At 38.9% G+C, this 17,142-nt stretch overlaps 1 pseudogene; it reads left to right on the top strand.

Moving 5' to 3' along the window:
* The first annotated feature begins 1,307 nt into the window (after nucleotides 1–1,307).
* On the top strand, nucleotides 1,308–16,433 carry LOC104618150 (annotated as a pseudogene).
* Nucleotides 16,434–17,142: the final 709 nt, after the last annotated feature.

Here is a 17,142-nt window from a genome sequence, read left to right as displayed (position 1 = left end):
GATCTAGTGGCCACACTATCTGAATATCCAACCGTTTGATCAGTGACTGCATATGGCCATGTTCACATGACAATTCTGCTAGCAAAGCAGCTGGTCTGTATCCAGCTACGTTATGCTGAGATCATGTATCACCACCAAATAAGCATTTTATTAGTTTAGTATAAAGAAAGGTGACATCAGGAATAAATAAATGACTGCAAAATGTTTGACAGTGACCCTCTGTGAACAGCACTTTACTCCAAGAATGACTTAACCCCTTCCCTCAGTATTACAATGCTTTACCTTCTTGGATGAGTCCTTTTTCAGATAAGGTATAAAACTCACTTGCTCGTCATTTGTGATAACTGAAGATTCCTTGATAACATATCATTTTATAAAAAAGGCAGAAAATAGAGGAAAAAAGAAATTTCTTCCTAAAATAAGTTACCATGTTAAAAAAAAGTTTCTTTGGAAAATATTATTTTAAAACAAAACAGTGGCTGCCTATAGTTGTCTTCTAGAATGAGTAGGTACAGTATACAGCAAAAATATATATTGTTATGTACACAACACATGGTACATTTTGCAAAAGCAGTTGTTTCAACAACATCCAAGAAAAATTAATGCTTCGGTCAAAACATTAAGTGACTTACAGCTACTGTTTATTTTTTTTTACATTTTTCCATCATCTAACATTGAGTAAAGCAGCTCATAAATATTTCTTTGTCCCAGTATGCGCTGCCTTAGTGGATGTTTTTGAATCATTTTAGGGACCTCTCGCATAAGACACTAAAGAAGTATAAAGAAAATATATTCCACACACAGTTCTGTAACAAGGGTCCATATGCTGTGTCAGAAACAATGCTGGAGATAGTGCTGACAGTCTTTTTGTTAATATAAGAGAAAAGAGGAATGTGTATGGAGGTTAAATGGAATTAATAAAATGGACTAAGCTATTTCTTTCACATTAAAAATTAAATCTAACTCATCTAAAAATGCCTGTTGGGCTATTGGATATAGATCTCCTGACAGCTGCAGATGTAGTCACAGCAGTATTAGAAAAATAGAGATTTTTTCTTCCAAAGTTCAAGACCTGAGCACTGCCTAAAAAGGGAGACATGCCTTCAAGCATTGAACTTTTGATATTTTCCTGACTTTAATGCATACCAACACTTGGAGTTCAAAGCATGGATTTAGTAACCCATGGAAAAAAAATATTAATTTCAACTGCGATTACATAACACTGCACAATACAACATAACTTTTACTTGGGAAACCTTGAAAATGCCTGGCTGTTGTTTTGTTTTTCTTTTCCCTTTGGGGTGAAAATGAAGCAAGGGGAGAAAACAGTGTTATTCACAGTCATCCGAAACCTTTCCAAGTTAGCAAACTTTTCTGATACCTGGAGATCTGTAGCAGGTAGCAACATGAATGCCTTCAACAACAACGTTATGCGCTTCCATGCCGAGATGGATGGCTCTCCACCCAGCGATCCAGACAAAGAGCCGTCCATTTCATTCGGGCCCCTGTAGCGATGCTCTGTGCAAGGCTGAAGCCAGAGGTGTTTTGTGGCCGGGTGGTAGGTTGGGGCTCAGGTTATTTTAGGAAAGTTTCGAGGCTGACCTATGTTTCAGTCAACACCAACTCGGCTGTAATTGCAGCCCTACAGCTACTTTCACCCAACTGCAGAGCAACTTTCCTGGATTTGCTCTGGTTTTTCTTTCACCAGATCACTTTTCAGGCAGACTGAATCCCTCATTTAGTTCCCGGAGCAGCCACCTGAAGACTAGAGCTGGCACAGGGGAGGGCATCAGCCGTCCTCTTTTCAGTGGTGGTGCAGATGGTTGTTGAATTGACAAGGCTGCACAAGTGGAATCAAAAAGTAACTGTTACTGCAAACAAGGATTTGAGAGGATGCCGAGGGACCAAGGATAAACCCCTTCTTTCAAGGAAAAAAGGCAGATGAATGGCTGCTAGGTCTGACTGCAGTCACCAGGTATTTCTACAGAAAAGAAAAGAATATGTACCAAAATTTTAATATTCTTTACCCAGCCTGGCCACCAAAAAAAGTTAGGCGTAGAGAAGGGTATTACAAGATAATGATGGCACCTTAACGACAACCACGTTGTTAAAATCTCTTAAACATATGAGCAGCTTACAGCATTGAGACAAATGTCACATCATTAACATTGTATCTATAAATCGTCCTTAACTCAGAAAATTGTGCTTAGCTCAGACTACAAGAAATACACTCTTTTGTATTTTTAAGTTTATCTTACAATACTTGATGCTTGGAAAGAGGAAAAAACCCAAGGCATTTTTTCTAGCGGTAACTGAAGGAAAGTTGCACAACAGGGGTGTGCTATTCAGCCTCCCTTGTGGGCATGAAAATATTATTGAGAAGACTCAGAAAAGCGTGGTCTATTCTCCCCAAAGTACTAGACCCAGTATTCTGCTTTTTTTCCTACGGGTGCAAATCCTTTCCTTTGGAATAAATCAATGAGGAATGTTTACAAGTAACTTGAGATCAAATAGAATCCTTATCTAATGTAAGATGTGTTCTCAGGCCCTGGATTACAGTCAAGTTCTGGTCTTACTGAAGTCAATAGAAGTTTTATTGTTGATTTCAAGTGAACTAGTTAAAACTTAAAATTGTGTTAAGAAGCAGTTACTATCTAAAAACATTTGACCCTGAAGCAAACAGAGCTTGGCTTCCAGCTGGACCACTGACCCTGCTGGCCACATCTGCAGTTATAATTAGGTTCCTTTTTGCTTGTTTGGCAATGTAATTGGTCTTTGAAGTCTGTATTTCCTCCCTGCGCTTCTCTCCAAGTCACTAAAGACACGAGGCTCCACTCCAACCTTGCCTCCAGGTCTCTCATATAAGGCCACTGGTGGTGTGCCACACACTGTCCTTCTCTGGTTGTCAGCACCCACCCAGCACAGTCCCTAAGATCCCGGGCATGGCAGCCAAAAGCTGGCTGAGAGCCACTGGCTCTCCATTCTTCACACAGGTTCTTTTAATCTACTCTTGGGCTGGGCAAATAATGTCTCTCTGCCTCAGCTTCCTCACAAGTTAAAGGACTATGCTAGTGTGTGCAGTAGACTATGGAAAGACGAGTTGTGGGGAGAAAGATGTTCTGCATCAGCACCTTGGAAGAGGACTCCAGCTTCAGTCATTAGCCTTTCCTAGCCAACTATGCATTGCAGTGAAAAAGCCAGTAGAAAAATATTTTCTTACCCCAGAAAGAGACTATATTGTGCCCTGAAGAATATAACATGATCTTATCATAGAATCATAGAATGGTTTGGGTTGGAAGGTGCCTTAAAGGTCATCTAGTTCCAACTCCCCTGCCATGGTCAGGGACACCTTCCACTAGACCAGATTCCTCAAAGTCCCATCTTCTAACTTTCTCACACTGTGAAGAGTCTAACAACAAATGTTAAGCTTAAAAGATATTTTTCTTTTTTATTATCTGTCTATTCTTGCTTATTATCTTACTATTTATATATGTGTTATTATTTATTATTCTTGTTTATTATGCTTTTTATCTCAAGTGGATTTAAACTCCAAAAAAGATAGAAGATACATATTTTCTCAGATGAAAAACACTAATTGCAAAATAGGATTTAAACCTTTTGTTGAAATCTTTTCCTAGCTATTTATGTGCATACGTACATATAAACATAGATATTACAAGCACTTTTATTCACACAGTTATGGGAAAGCAGAAATAAATATCCCTGGTCTTCACATGGCTCTCGTATTTGTAGTTTCATATATTTAAGTTACATATGTGTACAGCTTCTTATTAAAATGCAATTAGCTTTTCTAAATATCTATATGTTTAGGTGTATTTTCTTTTCATATTGAAAAAAGATATTGTACAATATGGTATTAAAAAGAAAACATACATAAAATGGGATTATACTCCATCTCCATACTTCTTGTATTTCAGAATTGTTCTTTCCACAGGTACTAGGCTTTGATAACAATTTAGGGAACTTTTAATTTTTAATTCTTGAGGAATGAGACGAACTATAAACAGAAAGTTCAAAAAATATTTTTGCAGTTATTTTCTATTTTTTTTGACAAATTAAACCAAAATATTGCAAACTTAATGAATTCCTAGAATATGTTACTCATGGTTATTTTAAACTATAGCAGCCTGTTTTCCTCAGAATATATCCTCACTAAGTTCCTATCCTGTTACAGCACTGATGCTAAAGGAACACTACATAATTTCAAATAGCTAAAACAATGAGAACTAAGTCTTTGCTTAAAGATAAGAAAGTAAGTGCTTTGCTGGACCAAAGCCACCATGTTTAACACTGAATCTGGTTTGCCAAAACTTCTTTTTGCCAAGACACAACTCAATGAAAACTAAAAAGTTTTGGTTTGGCGAAGAGAAATTAAAAATGGCTGAGAAGAAGAATTGCTAGTGAAAGTGTACCACAGAGTGTAGAGTAGCCTGGGGAGCAGGTTTTACTCTGTTGGTAGAAGACATGGGTTTAAATTACTTTTCTGATTGGCTTGAAGCAAAGATTTTTTCTCAGCTCACTCTGAATTGAAAAAAGTATAGACTTTTAATGTAGAATTTCAAAACTCCAAGACTGGAATAAATGCCCTTCCCACACAAGAAACCTTGCAATATTATCACAAGGTAAATAACGATAATACTATGGTATGTAAAATAAACTTATTTTAATGTTTATTAAGAAACTGCTTTTCTTCAACCTTTCTTTTTCTTCTACAGTGATAGATATCTGTCCAAAGAAGGCAAAGGAAATCACTGAGTTATTCCTCAGGTCAGTCTAAAGTGTATGTAGGACTTCCTAAAGAATTTTGAAATCATTTCAGCTAAACTGATTTTAAAGTCAACAAGTATAGGACCAGCCTGAAACATCTTTATCATACCAGGCCATAAATCTTCAGCAAGGTGTTTTCTTTGGAGTTCAGTTTTTTGAGCCTAAAAAATTCCAGTTAAACTACTTTGGATATTACTTCAGGTCTCTATCCTCAGAGCAGACACATCTGGTAACAAGAATGCCAGTCTCACTAGCAGTGAATAAGATAAGGGAAGCGTGCAGTTCATTGAAAATGTCGAAAAAGATCAATTTAATCTATTCTGGATGTAAACCACATTAAAAATACAAAACCAGAAAACCCGGAACATTTTTTACAAACCAGAGAGACACTTTCAAGTATCTCCACTTTTAACCCATTTCTTGTTGAAACAGTTTCGGCAGTCAAGAAGATATTTCAGTAAAAACCCAACAACTCCCTTTCACATTTCAAGACTCAGAGTGTACTATAGTTCATTTCACAGAACCAACTTAACAGTTTTGCAAGAGACAGATTGGAAGCTGCAGATAATATCATTCTTTTCCAATGTGATTTCTAGCTGGCCACTGATAACTCTAAAACATAGAAATTAATGATGGTATTAAGAAAACCTATTTTACACAGTTATTTTTTACAAGAAGTTGGCATTTAGCAGTCATAAACAGCAGCAAAGCAATATTGTGGCTTGACACCGTTTTGATTGTAGCGACGATGTGGTAGGAAGTGGGTGTCAAGTTCCCTTGGCAACAAATGGAGGATACATGACACACTCTGAATCACCAATGAATCATTAACAGAGTTCTGCTTCTGATTTTTGGCTTCTATTTCCAGATCCTAAAATTACGATAGTTTTTTTAAGATGATGGATGAAGGTGAACATTTCACAGCATTCCCAAGTGTGTGGTAGTGGTCAGATTGTTACTAGACTTCCTAACACCGAGAAAACAGGAAGCTTTAATAACCAGCATTTACTATTTCTTTCAGCTAATGTCGTTTAGAGTTAAAGGGTGTCCAGGTTCTTTGTAGAACAACAGAGAGGATGAAGTATGAACTCTCAGTGGCCAACAGCAGAACCACTAAGTTCAGCACAGTTCAGGGAGTTTTGGATTTATCTCACAAAGTTTATAAGAGCTCACGCCCTGTAAGCACATGCTCCACTACACACTGTGCTGGAAAATGAACTACAATATCTTTTACTGTGAATAAATATATGGATTTTGATAACAAATCAAAAGAAAGTGATAACGTATGCTAATTTGAGCAACTGGGAGCTCCCTCAAACTTAAGACATGATGCCACAAGTGAAAGTAAGAAATAGCAGGCTGTTAAAGGGAACAAGATTCTCTACTTAGCATATATGTGTGTATGTGTGTATACATGTACATACATAGGTTCATTATGTGTGTGTATAGTCATTATCATCAGCACTAGTGTTGAAGTTACTTTAAAGAGAAGTTGCAAAAGCAATACCAGAGTTCAGACTGTCATTTTAGAATGGGTTTAATTACATAAATTAAAATATTTACCGTAAAGATACACATAAATTTATGCTGTGTTGATTCTTAATTCCTGTGGGAGTTCATTCATTAGGACCTGGTCCAGCTGAAGATCTGGGCTCTGACACCTCGTCACACCAGGTGGAATTGGACAACGACCAGATCCACCCTGTCAGAAGCTTCACCCTCCACTGGCTTTGTCTGTTCAGTACTATACGACAAACTGCACTCACCGAGTAGGCAGGACCAGAAAGAGCCTGGGAAAACTTTAGTGCAGCAAATGAAGAAATTTATCTTGCAGGTTTTCTATCTGAACACTTCTAGATGTGAATATTTACAACAATGTTTGGATATCTATTGCCAAAATCTGTATTGGCTGTAGTTTTTTTTTCTGTTACTAAGTGATTGCATTGAATTAGCAATAGTCTAGTAATATAATCTATACAGGCCTCTGTGATGGTTGTCACATACAAGACTTCTGAGCTTATAGAATAGTCGAGTTATAATAAACAAATGATGCCGATTGATAGAAAAATGTTTTAGGATTATCTAGGGCTATGACATAGTGACAGTGTAATGGCTATGATGAAAATGAAGCGTGCCTTATAGACTCACAACATTATGTGCTCTATATTAACGGTTGCATTTCTACAGAGAGAAATTTCCACAGAAGAGAAGCACCATGCTGCATGTCAGACTGATTTAACCCCTTTATGAAATGTTTAACTCTGGTTAAAAGAAAAGTAACAAGTTCAAAACTGGTTCTGGCTGCCATCCAGTAAAGATGGACACAGTAAAGAGTAGGTTTAAATTAGTGCGTAGGCGGTTATCTTGGGAACACCACCACCACTGCTTTTCTTGACTTTTGACTTTCCTGGTGCATGTTTTAAATTACAGAAGCACATTCAACTATGAAAGATTTTGTGGGTCATTCCATACCCTTTTCTTTCTAAGTTGAATTAAATCATAAAAGTTTGCTTCCAGCAAAAGCTTTCAAAGCAAGGACACAATGTTCTTAACTATTACTCTCTTTCTGTCTTATGAAATTGTACATACATTCTGCCAACTTGGAAATCAATGTTTTTAAGGAAAACATTGGACCGGTACTTGTTGAAGATAGTCATCTGATCAATAAGGATGAAGAAAAAGAGGAAACATTCAATGCATTTTTTGCCTCAGTCATTAATAATAATGACAGACCTTGGGCTGCCTGGTCCCCTGAGTCAGAGGTCCACGAGTGGTGGGACAGTGACTTCCCATTTGTGGACACTGAAATTGTAAGGACCCAGCTGTATCAACTGAATGTTCACAAGTCCATGGGGCCTGATGGGATTTATCCCAAAGTTATGAAGGAGCTAGCAGATATTGTGGCAGGACCCCTCTCTATCATCTACCAAAGGTCTTGGGAGTCTGAGGAGGTCCTTGCTAACTGGAAGCTAGCCAATGTTATTCCAATCCACAAAAAGGACATGAGGGAAGACCCAGGGAACTACAGACCTGTTAGTCTAACCGGTGTGGAGATTTATGGAGAAGTTTATGCTGGGTACTACTGAAAGGCATTTAAAGAATAATGCAATCATCAGACATAGTCAACATGAGTTCACAGAAGGAAAGACTGTTTAACTGATTTGATATCCTTCTATGATAAGGTCACCTGCCTAGTGGATGAAGGGAAGGTGGTAGATGTAGTTCTTCTGGATTTTAGTAAGGTTTTTGATACTGTCCCTTACAGCATCCTTGTGGACAAGTTGTCCAACTGTGGGATGAGTGGGTTTATGGTGTGCTGGGTGAAGAACTGGCTGAAAGACAGAACTCAAAGGGTTGTAGTGAATGGGGCTACATCTGGCTGGCAACTGGTCACCAGTGGTGCTCCTCAGGGCTCAATTCTAGGGCCAGTTCTGTTCAATATATTTATAAACAATTTGGATGCAGGATTTGAATGCACCATTAGCAAGTTTGCTGATGATACCAAACTGGGAGGTGCTGTTTACTCTCTTGAGGGACAGGAGGCCTTGCAGAGGGATCTAGACAGGCTGGGGCATTGGGCAGTGATTGATGAATGGGATGAAATTTAACAAGTGGAAATGCCAGATTCCGCACCTAGGACAGAGTAATGCCAGGCACAAGTATAAACTTGAGAGGAGTGGCTGGAGGGCAGCCCTGCAGAAAGAGATCTGGGGGTGCTGGTCGACACCAGGCTCAATGTGAGTCAGCAGTGTGCCCTGGCAACCAAGAGGGCAAACTGCATCCTGGGGTGCATCAAACATGGCATAACCAGCCAGTCAAAAGAGGTGATTAACCTCCTGTATTCAGCATTGGTGCAGCCTCACCTTGAGTACTGTGTGCAGTTCTGGGGCCCATCATTTAAGAAGGCTGTGAAGGTCCTTGAATGCATCCAGAGTAGGGCAACAAAGCCGATGAAAGGGCTGGAATGCATGTCCTGTGAGGAGCAGCTAAGGGCTTTGGGTTTGTCTAGTTTGGAGAAAAGGAGGCTGAGGAGCAACCTCATTGCTCTCTACAGCTTCCTGAGGAGGGGAAATGGAGAGGGCGAAATGCTGCTCTCTTCTGCCTGGGATCCAGTGATAGAACACATGGGAATGGTTCAAAGCTGCATCAGGGGAGATTTAGATTCAACATTAGGATGCATTTCTTCACCGAGAGGGTGGTCAAGCACTGGAACAGGCTTCCTAGAGAGATGGTCAATGCCCCAAGCTTGTCAGTGTTTAAGAGGCATTTGGACAATGCCCTTAACAACATACTTTAACTTTTGATCAGCTCTGAATTGATCAGGCGGTTGTACTAGATGATTGTTGTAGGCCCCTTCCCACTGAAATGGTCTATTCTATTCTATTAAGAAAATGAGAGGTTATTGATGTCTCTACTGGAGCCAAGTAGCTGCTTCTTCCATATCTACTACATTGAATTGTGGTGAGTAAATGCAGATCTGCATTTACTGCAGATCCAGAGGTGAAAATTGAAGTCAAAAGCTTCCAAAAATTTCTCCCACCTGTAAATGTGGGTTTTGCAGTCAAAAGCACAATGTAATCCACATCATGCCAGTTCGTGCTGTTGTCAACAGCAGTTAGTGAATCTATTAGTAAAGCCCCAGACATCTCTGTGCTTGAAATTACTGGGCATAAATGCACTTGTGTTGACTCAAATGTTGAGTGAGGAAGGCTGACTGGCCAGCTGACTATGTTTTCACTGATTCCTGATAGACACCACCAGCTACTCAGCATAGCTCTATGTACATCATGGGCTTCAGCCATCCTGGGGATTACACCAATGCAGCTTCATCAGATGCTTTTCATGGACTGCTGAGCTTAGTTCTCCCAAATGCAGGTGATTCTTCCATGTGTTACAGTTACCTACTAAATCTTCACAGATAAAAAAATGAATGCCTGTTTATGCTGCAGCCTTCATCCCTATTTCTGTCAGGAGCAGTATCCCAGATGCTAATTTTGCCAAAGTATTTAAAGTCTAAGGACTGTTTCACATTGGATGAGTCACATTAGAAGATAGATTGACCCTTGTCAAAAGAAAACTAGGCCAGTTGGCCCATGAAGAGATTGAAGTATCTAACATTTTTTTAGTACATTATACCCTGATTAGAAGAGCTAGATATAGCTCTAAAATTAAATCCCTATATAAAAAATCTATATATAGATCTAAAATTAACTGGAGAAGATTTCATAAATTGCCTGTGCATCCAAGGCGATGGAAAGCATCTATGGTAGATGGACTGGGTTTTCCTCTCCTGGTCTCCAAAGATGTCTCCCTCTGGCTGTTGATTGTACAGGAAATGAAGGGCCTGTGTTGGTGGACTCCCCTTTTCTGGGGCAAGGTAAACAAAACTTTGGCAAGGCAGCACTAAAATAAGACTCTGAGTTAGGAGACTGATTCTCCGTGAAGATTTTTGCTGGAGCTGGACACAGTTAGTGGGAGTGATTGGCACCGCTTATCTCACCATGCTGGTAGCCCATCTGAACATAGTTGGGGAGTACATGGTTGCCCCAATCTGTAAAGTTTTGTTGTCTCTGAATCAATGGTGAGAAGAATTCCGTAAGTTTTGATGAACAAACCCAAACATATGTATTCAGCATTTACATTTTTTCAAATATAGTAAGTGCTTATACTGACATTTAGATTTCACAAGTACAAAGTTTCTGCTTTTCCAGACTAATCTGACCCATCTCTAAAACAGACATAGTCTTTCCTTTGTGATATTGTGCAATATCGTTAGTCATTTTTTTGGCTTCTACTTCCTTAGTTAAGGAGCAAAATAAAAAGTATACCTTGGGAGTTTAGGAAGTTATTAAAAAGAGAAACTTATTCAGAAAAATAACTTCTTGTTTCTCATAGATGCCTGAGTCGGAAGACGTTTCTTTTTTGTCTTTTTTTTTTCAGCTATAACATACACTCTCGTTATTTGACTCATTATATTTCACCACAGAAATCATAACTGAACATTGTCCTTCTGATTTTCTTCTTCAAACAATGTCCTATGTCTGAATATACAACCTTTTCCAGACAGATGTTTTCATTTTACAGTTGCAACCTCTACAGTTTCACCTGGCCAGCTTCACCTCAGTATTTCATCAGTGTCACAGGTGGAGATCATTTGCTATGACTTCAAGGTTATTATTCTTTCTCTTCGCAGATGAGAGATAACAGATAAGCTATTATTGTTCCTGAGGGGAAATTATTTTCTCTTGTACTAGCAATGAGTCAGCAACATGTTATGATATATGTGATCACCTCACTGCATGAATTTTCAGGCAACCGTACACAGGGTGTTAGCTTGTTTGCTGTGCATTATCTATTTCTTATTGAAGTACTGCATTTAGAGAATCTTTCTGGGTTGAAACAACAACATAAATAAAATGGAATGAGAAAACAAAAAGAATGGGTTTTACGCACAACAGGAAATAGTGTAATATTTTTTACCTGGGCTCTGTTGTATCTTTACCCTCTAAATTTTTTTGCTTGTAGATATAGGCTGCATGTCTGTTGTGTGTTTGGCTTCCATCACTTTTTTAATATTCTTGGTATCTGGAACCACCTGTACTCAGAAGGGTCCCACAAAGGCAAGCACAGCCTCCATGCCCAGCGTCACTGGAGAGCAATCCAGTGCAGAAGAGGCTCCAGCTCTGGAGCCATTGAGGTGCCCTTCCTTTCCCTGCTTGAAATTTTAGGGAAAATCACAGAGGAGTGTGTAGCAGAGTGCCCAACTTTCAGACGTGTCCATGAAAACCTAATCCGGTGCTTTGCCATTCAGGTAGATAACATTCCCGGATTTGCCTACACTTACTCTGTCCTGTGATGAGTCGCTCCTCACCATCCTGTTTTTCACTCAGCTTCATTTTACACTTTGATTCTTCAACATCCTTCCGCAATTTTTTCTTTTTACTTTAGTCCTTTCTAGTCAATAAAGATACTAACATGAAAGTGCTGCCTTCACACAGCTCAAACATAATTATTTTACCACTTCCTCTACCTCAGGTCTTCCCTTTCTATCTGCGTGATAAGCTCTACAGGAAACCTATGTCTCTATTTGTATAGATGCTAGACAGAAGGATGCAAGGCTTCATTCTTTATTGGCTCTCAGGCACTATAAATAGTGTCATAATATAGGTTCTTAAATTAAGACCTATACTTTGGTGACAGAGAAACTCACTTGCAGAGCGTTTCTTTCTTCTTTCTGCTTTCTACTTTCCTCCCAGATCAACATGCAAACTTTTAAACTAAGATTCTTCATCTGAAACCACGGGGTTACACGTTTCACAGGCTGATCCTTAAACACCCATTTTGAAGCTGTTTTACTTTGTCCAGCTAATGAGCAGATGAGAGTCAGGCACAGAGTGTAATTACACCAGCGTGTCGAAGTACTGCACAGCGGCAGAGGCAAAGCAGGTCTTTGTAGGAGAGCCTTTAGCCTTGCGGCACGCGTACGGCAAAGCAACCCGGTGTAATTCTGTCAATGTTACATTGTACTTGTAAGTATTTTACTTGCATCTTTTAAATGCTTGATGACACTAGATTCCGATTTTGGCGGGGGGCAAAGGCTGTTTTAGATCACTCGTGTAATAAGCCAAAGCAGGGGTCATCTGCCTTATCTTAATTTTTTAGCATTATTTACTGAAGAAAGAAGGCAAATACGTTTAGCCAACACTTTTTGAGGTTTGTTTATGTTTTGAAAAGTTGCAAATGTAATAATTAACCCAGATGTCTGAGACAACTGTATTTCACATACCTGCCATGGGATTTATTGGGGAAATAGCTAATAAGGGTTAGTTGTGTATAGTAAATGGAGCCCTTGAACAACACTTTCTGCAGCACCCCACTGAGCCTTTGAAAAACTGTAGGTCATGCTGGCAGCAGTGGGAGGTTAGGGTGTAAGAAGAGAGACTGGGGAAGGAGACGTGGCTGGAAGAAGAGCTGGGGGAAGGGGTGAAGGTGATCTCTGAGAAGTCACCTGTTGATTATACTGTGCAGATGTTATGTGGCCTGGCATGCTAAAATGAAAACAAATGACAGAGAAAAAAAAGAGGAGGAATGGTATTTCCTTCAATCCTGTGAAACAGAGTAAGGACAGTTATTTAGGCCATACTTTAATCTGAGTTGTTTCAATGCAAACGGAATTCCCTGCATTGACTGTCTCCGGAGTGAAAGAGAGAAAAGGCAAAAAAAGGTGGGCAGCAGCCGGGCCCGGCCGCTGCCTGCACTGAGCTCCAGTGGGAACACCCTGGGCTTCACCAGGAGCTTCACTGAAAGTCTCAGACTGGTTGGTATAGTGAAACGGTAAATTTTAGTTTCTGCTAATTATCTCGTTACCCACCTCTTGAGTTATCCCTCAGGTTCTGTTCTGTGAAAGAAAACAGAGGAACTTGAAAGACTTTTCTTAAGTCAGAGGAGTCTGGGGGTTTGCTGGGGGTGAGGTATAAGTTAAAACAATGTCACCTCTTACTGAGAGACTGTCATCGATGACAGTTTAGAAATATCTGGAAATAAGTGTTTTTTTCATTCCCCCCCTGAGGCATTGTGCACTTGTGTCCCTTGGGCACGTTTGTAAAGTTTGTTGTCTTTTGTTTTCAGTTCCTATTCTTTACATTTTCCCTTCAGGGAAGAAAGTTTCTCTTCAAGTGAAAAATCAGTCTTAAAACAACAGAAACAAAAAACAGGTGGACTACTTATTTTAGATAAAAGGATATATTCTTGAAAGTAATTTGGTTTGTCTGTTTCTGTTGCTCATGTCAAACCTATTTACTTCACCTGCAGGGTTAATCTGACTTCAGTTATTTCCACACTTCGGGATGAAATTCTGTCAAAAGAAAATAGCACAGATGTGTCTACTACAACTTGCACCTCAAACTTTGTAATAGGCTCAATAAAGCAGTGCGTGGATATGTTCAGCTTTCAAAGAGTAAATGTTTATCTCTTTGAGGACAAATGTTCCAAACTGTTTTCCTAAATTAGGAAGACTATATTTACAAAATAGCTAATTAAAACAAAATATACTCATAAAGCTTCCTCTTAAGGATGAGGATTGATTACTTCTATTCTGGAAGAATGTAAAAACATGATCATTATTTTGGGGTTCTTATTCAGAAGCAAAATAAAATGTGCTATTTTTTTACTTCCAATGGAAACATTCTCCTTTAATGTAAAATACCGGCTGTTCCTTTCTCATTGCAATGCCTTGAATATATGACCTGATCAACAACTTGTTCCAAACAGTATTTGTGTCACTGAGAAACACATTTCTGCGATGTTTTCTTTAGTCGTGTGTTCACAGAACTTCCTCTGTGCACAGCATCTCCTGCTTCTCATAATTCTGGAGACTCTACACAGATTACCTGCCTTTCATCTTTCTGCTAGAGGCGGGGAAACCTATTGCTAGAGGGAAAAAAAAGGCTTAGTAAGAGTGTTTGTGTAATAGGGTTGGAATGTGAGACAAAGATAACAATTTCAGGAAGACTTTTAAAAGAGCAGAATGGAAAAGGAAGATGAGAAGATAAGTTATACCTTCTTTTGCATTTACCTTTACACTTTCTCCCCTACTCATAAAATTCTTTATTTTTTATTTAATAAAATGTACCATTTATTAAATGTGCATTTATTAAATGTACTATTGTTACTATTAACCTTCTGATGGATGAACAAGTCTTAGAGAAGAGTTTTAATTTGGCTGGAGAAGAAGGAAGGGAACATAGTAATCTATTTGCCCTTTCTTTTGAAGCAACGGTAGGAAGTAATGCTCCAGAAAATTAGAGAAGTGTGAAAATATGGCATAGGATCTAGTTCCTCTTCCTTGATACAAAAAGGACTAGCCTTCTTATCAGATATGATTATATTAGGAATTTCATAATAAAGTAGAGCAGAATCTGCCCGAATGATGCCCAAAAGAAGATCTGGGGACTTTAATTTTACTTCATCCTGCCAGACCTTGAATGCAACATTCTTAGAATTTTCAGATCTTTCCCCACCCCCCCAACATTTTCAGCATTTCAGAACATTTGCTCACAGTGGTTGTCCTGGAGAGAGAGAGGGACACCGCTCTCCTCTTCAGCATTCCTGTGAGTGGAAAGCTGTTTCATCAAATTCTTGCAGGAAAATCTGAGAAGTCTGATATGTTCAAGCGCGCAGTTGTCTGATGGAGGTTGATACCGCCGTAGGAAGCGGGTAGTGCTGGATGCTTCAAACTGGAGAGAGTTGAACCTGAGGTCCAGTATCTGTGTCCTAACCACAAGGCTGGGCAGTAGCCTGAGTGAGATGCCTCTCTGGCAGCTGGAGCTCATTCATCTGTGCTACCGAGAATGGAGGTGTCATGGGGTAAAGAGGAAAGCAGGTAAAAGAGAGCCTAGTCTAGCGGTTGAAGTATCCTGCTAAGGGACACAACTAAAATGCCACGGCCAGGATTATGTATGCATTTGTATTAGATCATCACTGAATAAAATCAAAACCAGTCCTGGAAGCAGTTGCTACAGACCCAACCTTCTGATGAAGCTACATCTGAAATAAGCATATGAATTAAACAGAATGATTTCCATCACTGTTGGTTTCTTAACAACTGTGTTATTTGAAATCTTAAACAAATGCTATACAGATATGTAAATATACATATAAACATGCATGTATATAAAAGTAGTAATTTTCTAACCAGTATCACCTGTTAAACCATTAAGTCTTCATTGGATAAAACAGGAGACAATCTAATTGCTCTGTGCTTTATATTGCTGTGACTACTCCAAGTTCTCCTGAGAAAACACCTGCAAGAAACCTGCGGTTTGCTTATATCTCAGAATTATATTGCTGGTTACTTGTATTATTTGGTGATGTTTCGACTGTCAGATTCCAGCATCCCTTACTTCTGTGATTCATTTTTACAAAAAGAAATCACCACGCCCCCTCCAAAGTTGCTTAAAATCACTTGCCTGAATTATTAAGAAATGCAGTTCCACAATATCACACAACTTCCCAAATTCTCTTTCTTCACATACTATGTCCTGAAGTTCCTTTAATGTCGTTCCCAGAAAGTGACTCATGATTCTTTATTAATTATGAAAGATGTTAACTTAATGACTGCACTAAAAATGTGTTTTTCTCTTCTTACCATAGCTTGAAGGAAGTATCATTGCCAAGGCACTATCTCTAACACTGATCTCGTACTAGTAGTGTACATGTAACGTTTTCATGATTGATTCTTTAAAGTCTGGCCAAATGGGGTTTTTTAACATGTTAATGCATACCTGATTTCATTTTCAATAGACCCATCTTTAGTTGCATGGATAATTGTAGACATTTAAGGTTAAATATTAATTTCATTAAAAATGAAGACAAAAACTCTCTGACTGTAGCATGGCCAGCATTTTGCTCTGTTCATGCATAAGTTTATTGCTGATATGTCCCATCGGGCTTTTTGTTATTATTCTTTTTTGCGCTGTAATAATCTGAATAATGCGACACCGGAAGTAACCCGCTTTGTGAGTTTGATGGATGGGTTATCCCAGCGTCAGGAAGTAAACGGGAATATTCCGCTGTTAGCTGCAAATACGTCTGCTGGTATCATAAAGGGCATGTCTGGAGAAAAATCTTCTGTTTGTACAGAGACGGTAAGTGGAGCAGTTCATACTCTTAGTTATGCTGTGCCCTCTGGCAAGCCTGCCAGCGGAATGCGGTGCTTGTTTTGTGAAGAGAAGCCTCCTCCACATTCCAGCTTGAGCGTATCTGTTGTTTTCAGACATAAACAGATGTGTTCCTTACCTAAGGGAAGCTCTCAAAAATATGGAAGTAAAACAGAAGAAGCTGATGCGAAACCACAACAGTATTTGACCTGTCTGCATGCATTAATAATCCCAACTTTAGCTGAAGGCAGGGGTCTGTTGCATTCAGTTTTATTCATTTGCTTATTTATTTGCTTAGTTTCTGCCCTGCAGTATCTAAGAACAATAAAGGATATAAGTATTAACTTCATGGTTTTATTTTTAATTAGGATTTTGTTAAATACATACACGCATATTATGTCATTCCTAATTGTTAAATGCAGGATAATTCATATTTACTTAACAAGAGCTGGGGAAAGGAGGGTAAACACGTTCTTTGTTCTGCCAAACCACCCTGTATTCCACAGGCCAAAATCAAAACTTGTGATGAGGCGAAACAATAGATCCAAACCAAAGCTTTTTCTAATAATTATGAGAGCGTGGATAAATTTTATTTGCATGCATCTCTGCTGATTGCTAACAAAAAATGTATATTTGTCAACATTCAGATTTTTTTACTTTCTGCAACATGCTGATCTGCCTTTTCTAACCTTAAACA

This window comes from Phaethon lepturus, unplaced genomic scaffold, assembly GCF_000687285.1.
Source record: "Phaethon lepturus isolate BGI_N335 unplaced genomic scaffold, ASM68728v1 scaffold12303, whole genome shotgun sequence".
NCBI lineage: Eukaryota > Metazoa > Chordata > Aves > Phaethontiformes > Phaethontidae > Phaethon > Phaethon lepturus.
This window is presented reverse-complemented; position numbering and strand designations above follow the sequence as displayed.